Source organism: Budorcas taxicolor, chromosome 2, assembly GCF_023091745.1.
Source record: "Budorcas taxicolor isolate Tak-1 chromosome 2, Takin1.1, whole genome shotgun sequence".
Classification (NCBI taxonomy): Eukaryota; Metazoa; Chordata; class Mammalia; order Artiodactyla; family Bovidae; genus Budorcas; species Budorcas taxicolor.
In genome coordinates, this window is record NC_068911.1 from 94,337,862 (window position 1) to 94,348,827 (window position 10,966).

Consider the following 10,966-nt stretch of genomic DNA (forward strand, 5'->3'; position numbering starts at 1 on the left):
GCTTGAACTTCTGGAAGTTCAGAGTTCATGACTGTTGAAGCCTCGCTTAGAGAATTTTGAGCATTATATTGCTAGCGTGTGAGATGAGTGCAACTGTGCATTCATAGTAGTTTGAATATTGTTTGACGTTACCTTTTTTTGGGATTGGAATGAAAACTGACCTTTTCCAGCCCTGTGGCCACAGCTGAGTTTTCCGAATTTGCTGGCATATTGAGTGCAGCACTTTCACAGCCCCGTCTTTTAGGACTGGAATTAACTCAACTGGAATTTCATCACCTCTACTAGCTCTGTTCGCAGTGATGCTTCCTAAGGCCCACTTGACTTCACATTCCAGGATGTCTGGCTGTCGGCTGATGATCACACCATCGTGATTATGTGGGTCGTGAAGATCTTTTTTGTATATATATATATATTTTTGCCACCTCTTCTTAATATCTTCTGCTTCAGTTAGGTCCATACCATTTCTGTCCTTTATTGTGCCCATCGTATGAAAAGTTCCCTTGGTATCTCTAATTTTCTTGAAGAGATCTCTAGTCTTTCCCATTCTATTGTTTTTCCTCTACTTCTTTGCACTGATCACTGAGGAAGGCTTTCTTATCTCTCTTTGCTATTCTTTGGAACTCTGCATTCAGATGAGTATATCTTTCCTTTTCTCCTTTGCATTTTGCTTCTCTTCTTTTCATAGCCATTTGTAAAGCCTCCTCAGCCTTACATACATTTTAAGGTGGCATTATATGAGAACAGATGAAGTCAAAAGATAGACTTGATCTGAGGACATGTTTTTATGGTAATTTTTCACACAGATTAGAAATAGAGATTGAGAAATAAAAAATGGGAATCTTATGAAAGTGATTCATAAGAAATAAAAGTGGAAGATATTTTCATTTGTTCAGTTTGTTCATATTGAAACAACCCTTACAGATTTATCCAGAATACTTTAGAAGCCAGCTAATATAATTTTGGGAGATGGAGAAAAATAAATTTCTTGGAGATCCAAGTACAAGTCTTATGTAACTTGAATGTTTATTGTATTTTAGTACTGTCTCTGGTAGTTGTTGAAATTAAATACCCTATTTGCAATGATTCACTTATCTTTGAGCTTTTGACTTTTATGTTGGATATTTTAAATGGGCTTCCCAGGTGATGCTAGTGGTAAAGAACCCACCTGCCAATGCAGGAGACCTAAGAGACGAGGGTTTGATCACTGGGTCAGGAAGATTCCCTGGAGAAGGACATGTCAACCCACTCCAGTATTGTTCAGAAGTCCATGAACAGAGGAGCCCGGTGGACTACAGTTCATGGGATCACAAAGAGTCAGACATGATTGAAGTGACTCAGCATACATTTTAAATGGCAATTTAAAAATCAAAGTAGGTCATATATAGCTGCCATTGCAATGGTTAACTTTATGCATCAATTTGCCTAGGCCATGGTACCCAGTTGGTCAAACAATTAGTTTAGATGTCACTGTGAAGACATTTTGTAGCTGGGATTAGCAATTTATCAGTGTACATTGGTAAAGCAGATCACTCTCCTTAATGTGGGTGGGCCTTTTCCAATCATTTGAAGATGTTAAACTGAAATCCCCTAAGAAAGAATTCTGCCTCCAGACTTCAAATAGTTCAAGCAGCTCTCCATAGATTTTTGACTTCTAGTCTTCACAATGGCATGAACCAATTTCTTAAAATCATTCTCTCTCCCATTCTCTCTCTCCCCCTCCACACGCACACGCACACACACACACACACACACACACACACACACACGTAAGTATTGATATATATTCCTAAAGATGGAATTTGGAAATTTCCAGCAGTAAAGTTAATCATAATTTTCTGAATGAGCCTAATGTAGAGCACAATCTCAAAAGCTGCCACTATACAGTACCTTATAGATTTATGGAACATAGTTTTACACCTTGAATTGTATCTGAAGTAAAATGGACAATTATGAGAGAATGTGGAGCTTTAGCATAACTTAAACCATTGAGCAATTACTCAGTCATTCCATTTCCTGCCTCTGACTTTTAGATGGTCTTCATGGGAATGTCTCATAGAGATTGTCTTTTAATAAATGTAAAATAGAATCAAAATATTTTAAGGAACCAGGAAATAAAGAGTATGTCATCATTATACTAGAGTATATACAAGTAGATTATAAACAAATGCACAAAGACAAAAAATGATATTAACTTTTAAAGTTGTACATAGTAATTTTTATTGAGTGTCATTAGAAGAGAATAAGCATTGTCCATGGCATAGTTTGGTGGAGGAATGACTACTATTTTCTTTTTCTAAAGTAACTCTTAGGAATACAGTTGCTTTACAATGTTGTGTTAGTTTCTGTTACACAGCAAAGTGAAACAGCTCTATGTTTGCATATATCCCCTCTGTTTTAAATTTCCTTCCCATTTAGGTCACCACAGAGCACTGAGTAGAATTCCCTGTACTATACAGGTTCTTATTAATTACCTATTTTATACATAGTATCAATAGTGTATGTAAATCTAAATCTCCCAATTCATCCCCACACCTTTCCCCCTTAATATCCATATATTTGCTCTCTACATTTGTGGCTCTATTTCTGCTTCACAAATAAGATCATCTGTACCATTGTTCTAGATTCCACACATAGGCATATATGATAATCTATGATGTTTGTTTTTCTGACTTGCTTCACTCTGTATGATAGTCTCTTTAGTCCATCCACATCTATGCAAATGGCACGATTTCATTCCTTTTCATGGCTGAGTAATATTCTACTATATATGTGTACCATATCTCCTTTATCTGTTTCTCTGTTGATGTACATTTAGGCTGCTTCCATGTCCTGCTTTTTGGAAATAGTGCTGCAATGAAGATTGGGTGCATATGTCTTTTTGAATTCTGGTTTTCTCTGGGACTGGGATTGCTGGACATGTGGTATTTCTATTTGGTTTTTTAAGGAAACTCCATACTGTTCTCCATAGTGGCTGAATAAATTTATATTCACATCAACAGTGTAAGAGGATTCCCCTTTCTCCATACTTTCTCCAGCATTTAATGTCTGTAGATTTAAATTATTTATTTATTTATTTCATTGATTTTCGTTTTCGGTTGTACTGGATCTTCATTTCCATGCAGGTTTTTCTCCAGTTGCAGCAAGAATGGGCGACTCTCTAGTTGCAGTATGCAGGCTTCTCATTGCAGTGGCTTCTCTTATTGCCAAGTGCGGGCTCTTGGGCCTGTGGGCTTCGTAGTCACAGCTCCTGGTCTCTGGGGTTCAGTGGTTGTGGTACATGAGATTCCTTGCTCTGTGGCAAGTGGGAGCTTTCCCGATCAGGGATTGAACCTGTGTCTCCTGCTTTGGCAGTGGATTCTTTACCACTGAACCACTAGGGAAGCCCTGTTGGTAGCTTTGATGAAGGCCATTCTGATTTGTGTGAGTTGATACATCATTGTAGTTTGAGTTGCGTTTCTCTGGTTATTAGTGAGGTTGAGCATCTTTTCACGTGTTTGTTGGCCATTGTATGTCTTCTTTGGCAAAATGTCTATTTAGGTCTTGTGCTCATTTTTTGTTTGTTTGTTTGTTTGTTTTTTTTAATTGAGCTATATGTGCTGTTTGTATATTTTGGAGATTAATCCCTTGTCAGTTGCTTTTTTGCAAATACTTTCTCCCATTCTGAGTATTGTCTTTAGTCTTGTTTATGGTTTCCTTTGCTATGCAAAAGCTTTTAAGTTTAATTAGGCCCCATTTATTTATTTTTGGTTTTATTTTCATTACTCTAGTAGGCAGTCAAAAAGGATTTTGTCGTAATTTATGTCAAAGAGTATTCTGCCTGTTTTCTTCTAAGAGTTAAAAAAAGCTATTAATTGAATATAGTATTGTTTGTCACAGCTTGTCTCCTCTCATGTGCCCAAAATGTTAAAAGCTTTAAGTATTTTCTGGTTTTAGTTCTCCTGTCAGTTATAAAACTAATTCTAAATATTCTCTTATCTCTGAATTCTTAGTAGTATATGTGGTGGGAGAAATATCAATAATCTCAGATATGCAGATGACACCACCCTTATAGCAGAAAGTGAAGAGGAGCTAAAAAGCCTCTTGATGAAAGTGAAAGAGGACAGTGAAAAAGTTGGCTTAAAGCTCAACATTCAGAAAATGAAGATCATGGCATCCAATCCCATCACTTCATGGGAAATAGATGGGGAAACAGTGTCAGACTTTATTTTTTGGGCTCCAAAATCACTGTAGATGGTGACTGCAGCCATGAAATTAAAAGACGCTTACTCCTTGGAAGAAAAGTTATGACCAACCTAGATAGCATATTCAAAAGCAGAGACATTACTTTGCCGACTAAGGTCCACTAGTCAAGGCTATGGTTTTTCCTGTGGTCATGAATGGATGTGAGAGTTGGACTGCGAAGATGGCTGAGCGCTGAATAATTGATGCTTTTGAACTGTGGTGTTGGAGAAGATTCTTGAGAGTCCCTTGGACTGCAATGAGATCCAACCAGTCCATTCTGAAGGAGATCAACCTTGGGATTTCTTTGGGAGGAATGATGCTAAAGCTGAAGCTCCAGTACTTTGGCTACCTCATGCCAAGAGGTGACTCATTGGAAAAGACTGATGCTGGGAGGGATTGGGGGCAGGAGGAGAAGGGGACGACAGAGGATGAAATTTTATACCATACAGATTATTTTGTTACTGTTTAACTTTGTAGACGTTGAAAACTTGCATTATGCATGTTACTATTGCTCTACATATTATTTAGTGAAGAAATAAATAGTATGTAAAAGTTTTAAAATGGGGTAATTTTCCATCTGATTCATATTTGATTCATCTTGAACAACTCTTTTGACTGTATTTTAATTACTTTGCAATTTTGAAGATAAGAAAGTCGTCTTCCTCATTATTGAACTATGAACGTCCAGGTTCTTAAATTTTCTTTAATTTATTTTATTTTTGGTTGCGCTTAGTCTTTGCTGCTGTTTGTGGGCTTTCTCTAGTTGCTGAGAGTGAGGGCTTCTCTTGTTGTGGAGTGCAGGCTCCAGAGCGCAGGCTCAGTAGTTGTGGTGCATGGGCTCAGCTGCTCTGTGGCATGTGGCATCTTCCCAACCAGATATGAAACTATGACCCCTGCATGGGCAGGTGGACCCTCAACCACTGGGCCACGAGGAAAGTCCAGAAAGTCCAGATTTTTAATTGCATATTTTTTGTTTTCTCTTTCTTCATGGAATCATTCAACTGGGAGTCCCCTGGCTTCCTGTTCTCATTTGTATTGACTACATTTCATGCCTATGGCCAAACCAATAGTCTGGACTTTCTTTTCCTTTTGTATATGTGTGTGAGTTCAATTTTTTTCATGGAACCTACCAAAATAACTTCCAGATATTCCTTGTGTAATGTTCTGGAGGATATCAAATGAGTTTTTTTAGTAAGAAAAAGCTAGGGCACCATTTCTAAATTGTTGCTTGTTTGAAACTCACTATTTTCCCTTCATACATGATTGAAAATGTCATGGAAACTTCTCAGTTGTATTTTCAATTGCTCTGTAACTATATTCTTTAATGACACATGCAAAACCTCCAGTTAAAATTAAGCCTTTACTTATTCACATCCACCACTCTTTCTTTTTATCTATGTATCTTATCCATTTTGGTCTCACGATCAATCTTTTTAAGAACATTCCACCAGTAACCAATTTCACACTTATTCAGTGAAAATTCAAACCTGGATGAAGCCTGCTATCTCTTTTCTCTGCACTAATTTTTGAGAGTCTATGCATAAGTGGAGATATTTGTATAAGAGAACATATTAATGTCACCACAAACATCTTTAACACTAATCTCAAATGGTTTTAAATTTGCTTCTGATTATTCGGACATATTCTTGGAGTTGGATGCTTCTCAAGGATAATTAAATATGTTCAAGTGTCTTCTACCTTAAAAGATTAAGTCACTGTTTCTCATGAAAATACATTTCTTTCCAGTTGTCACATTTTCATCTTTGCTATACTGTCTTCTCTTTTAGGGAGTTCAGCTTTCTCAGCTCTATTTTATTCTATAGTAATATGCCATCTGCTTTAAGTTTTCCAAAAAATAATCAAGCTCTTTTGTTTGTTTAGTTTCTTCTATTCCATTCTTGATATTACAGTTTTGATAGATTTTTGCAATCTTCTCAGTGCTGTGTATGAAGTAAATTCCAATTTTCAGGTGACTATCTTGCATTTAAAGACTGTATAAAGTTTGCATGAATATAGAATTTTTAGCACAAAAAGGACATAAAAGCATAATTTAAGCCAGATATTTATTCTTTAAATGAAGAAATTGGTGTCTTAGAAAGTGTGAAAGCATGATGTAATCAAAGTACAAATGACCCTTGAATAACGCAGGGGTTATGAGTGATGCCCTTTGCACAGGTAAAAGTCCACATATAACTTGACTCCCCTAAAACAACTACTGATAGCCCACTGTTGACTGGAAGCCTTACACAATAGCATACACAGTGGGTTAACACAAATTTTGTATATTATATACTCTATTCTTGTAATAAAGCAAGCTAAAGAAGATAAATGCTATTAATAAAACCATAATGAAAAGAAAATAAAGTTATAGTACTACATTGTATTTATACATACCATAAATTTATGTTGTCGGTTTACAAGGTGAATGGTCTGTCCATTAGTATTTACATCAATATTGCCTTACATGATACCAAACATTGTAGATGTTATATGTATTGCTAACACTAGACATCAAAAGTGAAAAGATAATGTGAAAAAAATTTTATTTATTTACAGGTAAAATGATTAGTTTATTGAGAGCAAAGAAGCAGCAATATGATTGTTTTATGATAGCCTAGTAAAATCATATCATGACTTCATGCTACCCTAGCCTGTACACTAATGAATGAATCATAATAAGAACTTTATGACATACAGTATTACAGTTGTACTCATAATACTGTATTGGAAACATTGTTACATTTTTAGAAACTGCTTGTGATGATAGTCTGATACTCAGCTTCTCCAATTAGGAGACAGAGAGAGGTATACTGCATAATCACATAATTCTTTGAAAGCAAAGTATTACAGAGTAAGGAAACTAAGATATTATTAATTTTATATTAACTATTACTCTCTTTATGTCTGTAAGGATAGGCTAGCCACTTCAGTACAAGTCTTGCACATGATAAATACTTAGACAATGTTGATGATAATGGTGGCAAAAAAACCTCTCATGTAGTTAATAGATTTTCCTACAGACAACACACATATATAACAGATAAGTTTATTAACTTTAGGCATGATGGTTATTAGTAAATAATTTAGGTGGAACTAAACCATCCTAAAGGTGTCCATCCTGCTCATCTTCTCACTGAACTGGCTGAGAAGGAGGAAGAAGAGGGGTTGGTCTTGCTGTCTCAGAAGTGGAAGAGGTGGAGGAGGTAGAAAGGGAGGCGTCATAGGCAGGCATACTTGTTATGACTGTACATCATAATTTCTATCTGACACTTTTGCTTCTTCATTTCTCTAAAAATGTTTCTTTATGGCACCAATCCCCCTTCTACCTTTTGCTTTAGTTTCAGTGCTCTCATCATGGAAGAGTTCATGGCATAAAAGAAGAGAACAGCAGCCTTGAATAATAGGAGCCCTTCTGCCGGATTATCCAGGGTCAGTTTGCTGTCTGGCACTGCTTCTTCTACATCTTCTTCTTCACCATTTGGCACTGATTCAGAAGCACTCAAATCCATCAAGTCATCTGTAATTCCTCTAGCGCGCTATTGTGGTGAGGGTTAGCTCTTGAATTTGTTCAAGATGCATATCTTGAAACTCTTCACCACCACTCCACCACCTTTTTGGCATAAACACAGGATCTTTCATGATTTCCTTATTTGGTTCTGTCGTAAACCCTTTGAAGTTACATACATCTGGACACAGTCTTCTCCATCAAGAATTTATTATTTAGGGCTTACTGGCTTTCACAACCTTTCATGTTACACTACTGAAGATGCCATTGTTGTAATCCTTGGAAACTTTTGTGATGTTCTATAGCATTAGCAGTCATTTGCATAAGTTACTGTGTGGTGGTATTGTTCACTCAATCATGTCCAACTCTTTGCGGCCGCATGGACTGCAGCACATCAAACTTCTCTGTCCTTCACTGTCTCCCAGAGTTTGCTCAAACTAATGTACATTGAGTTAATGATACCATTAAACCATCTCATCCTCTGTCACATCCTCCTCCTGCCTTCAATATTTCCCAGCATCAGGGTCTTTTGCAATGGGTTGGCTCTTTGTATCAGATGGCCAAAGTATTGGAGCTTCAGCTTCAGTCTATCCAATGAATATTCAGGATTGATTTCCTTTAGGATTGATTGATTTGATCTCCTTTCTGCCCAAGGAACTCTCTAGAGTCTTCTCCAGCACTGTAGTTTGAAAGCATCAATTCTTTGGTGTTCTCACTTCCTTATGGTCAATCTATCACATCCATACATGACTACTGGAAAGACCATAGTTTTGACTATGCATATTTTTGTTAGCAAAGTGTTGTCTTTGCTTTTTAATACACTGTCTAGGTTTGTCATAGCTTGATATCTCAGTTAGTAAAGAATCCACCTGCAATGCAGGAGACCCCAGTTCGATTCCTGTGTTGGGAAGATCCACTGGAGAAAGGATAGGCTATGCACTCCAGTATTCTTGGGTTTCTCCTGTGGCTCAGCTGGAAAAGAATCCACCTGCAATGTGGGAGACCTGGGTTCAATCCCTGGGTTGGGGAAATCCCCTAGAAAAGGGAACAGCTACCCACTCCAGTATTGTTCCCCTTTTATTTGCCATGAAGTGATGCAAACAGATGTGATGATCTTACTTTTTTTTTAATACTGAGTTTTAATCCAGTTTTTTCAGTCTCCTCTTTCACCTTCATCAAGAGACTCTTTAGTTCCTCTTTGCTTTCTGCCATTAGAGTGATATCATTTGCATATCTAAGGTTGTTGATATTTCTCCTGGAAATCTTGCTTAGAGCTTGTAACTCAGCCAACCTGGCATTTCACATGATGTACTCTGCATTTCATGAGAAATGCTGGGCTGGATGAAGCACAAGCTGGAATCAAGATTGCAGGGAGAAATATCAATAACCTCAGATGCAGATGACACCACCCTTATGGCAGAACATGAAGAAGAACTAAAGAGCCTTTTGATGAAAGTGAAAGAGGAGAAAGAAAAAGTTGGCTTTAAAGTCAACATTTAGAAAACTAAGATCATGGCATCTGGTCCCATCACTTCATGGCAAATAGATGGGAAAACAGTGGAAAGAGTGACAGACTTTATTTTCAGGGGCTCCAAAATCATTGCAGATGGTGACTGCAGCCATGAAATTAAAAGACGCTTGCTCCTTGGAAGAAAAGTTATGACCAACCTAGACAGCATATTAAAAACCAGTGACATTACTTTGCCAATGATGTTCTGTCTGGTCAGAGCCATGGTTTTTCCAGTAGTCATGTATGGATGTGAGAGTTGCACTAAAAAGAAAGCTGAGCACTGAAGAATTGATGGTTTTGAACTGTGGTGTTGGAGAAGACTCTTGAGAGTCCCATGGACTGCAAGGAGATCCAATCAGTTCATCCTAAAGGAAATCAGTCCTGAATATTCATTGGAAGGACTGATGCTGAAGCTGTAGCTCCAATAGTATGGCCACCGATGCGAAAAAGTGATTCATTTGAAAAGACCCTGATGCTGGGAAACATTGAGGGCAGGAGGAGAAGAGGATGAGATGGTTGGATGACATCACCATAGCAATGGACATGAGTTTGCATAAGCTTTGGGAGTTGGCAATGGACAGAGAGGCCTGGCGTGCTGCAGTTCATGGGGTCACAAAGAGTTTGACACTACTGAGCGACTAAACTGAACTGAACTTTGCATGTAAGTTAAATAAACATGGTGACAATGCACAACCTTGTCATACTCCTTTCCCAATTTTGAACCAGTCAGTTGTCCATCACAGTCCAACTCTCACATCCATACATGACCACTAGAAAAACCATAGCCTTGACTTGATGGACCTTTGTTGGCAAAGTAATGTCTCTGCTTTTGAATATGCTATCTAGGTTTGTCATAACTTTCCTTCCAAGGAGTAAGCATCTTTTAATTTCATGGCTGCAGTCACCATCTGCAGTGATTTTGGAGCCCAAAACAACAAAGTCTGACACTGTTTCCACTGTTTCCCCATCTATTTCCCATGAAGTGATGGGACCAGATGCCATGATCTTCGTTTTCTGAATGTTGAGCTTTAAGCCAACTTTTTCACTCTCCTCTTTCATTTTCATCAAGAGGCTTTTTAGTTCCTCTTCACTTTCTGCCATAAGGCTGGTGTCATCTGCATATCTGAAGTTATTGGTATTTTTCCCGGCAATCTTGATTCCAGCGTGTGTATCTTCCAGTCCAGCGTTTCTCAGGATGTACTCTGCATATAAATTAAATAAGCAGGATGAGAATATACAGCCTTGATGCACTCCTTTTCCTATTTGGAACCAGTCTGTTGTTCCATGTCCAGTTCTAACTGTTGCTTCCTGACCTGCATATAGGTTTCTCAAGAGGCAGGTCAGGTGGTCTGGTATTCCCATCTCTTTCAGAATTTTCCAGTTTATTGTGATCCACACAGTCAAAGGCTTTGGCATAGTCAATAAAGCAGAAATAGATGCTTTTCTGGAACTCTCTTTTGTTTTGATGATCCAGCAGATGTTGGCAATTTGATCTCTGGTTCCGCTGCCTTTTCTAAAACCAGCTTGAATGTCTGGAAGTTCATGGTTCATGTATTACTGAAGCCTGGCTTGGAGAATTTTGAGCATTACTTTACTAGTGTGTGAGATGAGTGCAATTGTGTGGTAGTTTGAGCTTTCTTTGGCATTGCCTTTCTTTGGAATTGGAATGAATACTGACCTTTTTTCTTTGCTTTTTCTCAAATCATATTTGAGTATATAGGTATGATTTT

General features: G+C 37.7%; 1 pseudogene; it reads right to left on the reverse strand.

Moving 5' to 3' along the window:
• Positions 1-7,730, reverse strand: part of LOC128060708 (calcium-binding mitochondrial carrier protein SCaMC-3-like) — a 154,792-nt pseudogene extending 147,062 nt beyond the window's left edge.
• Between the last annotated feature and the right edge of the window lie 3,236 nt (positions 7,731-10,966).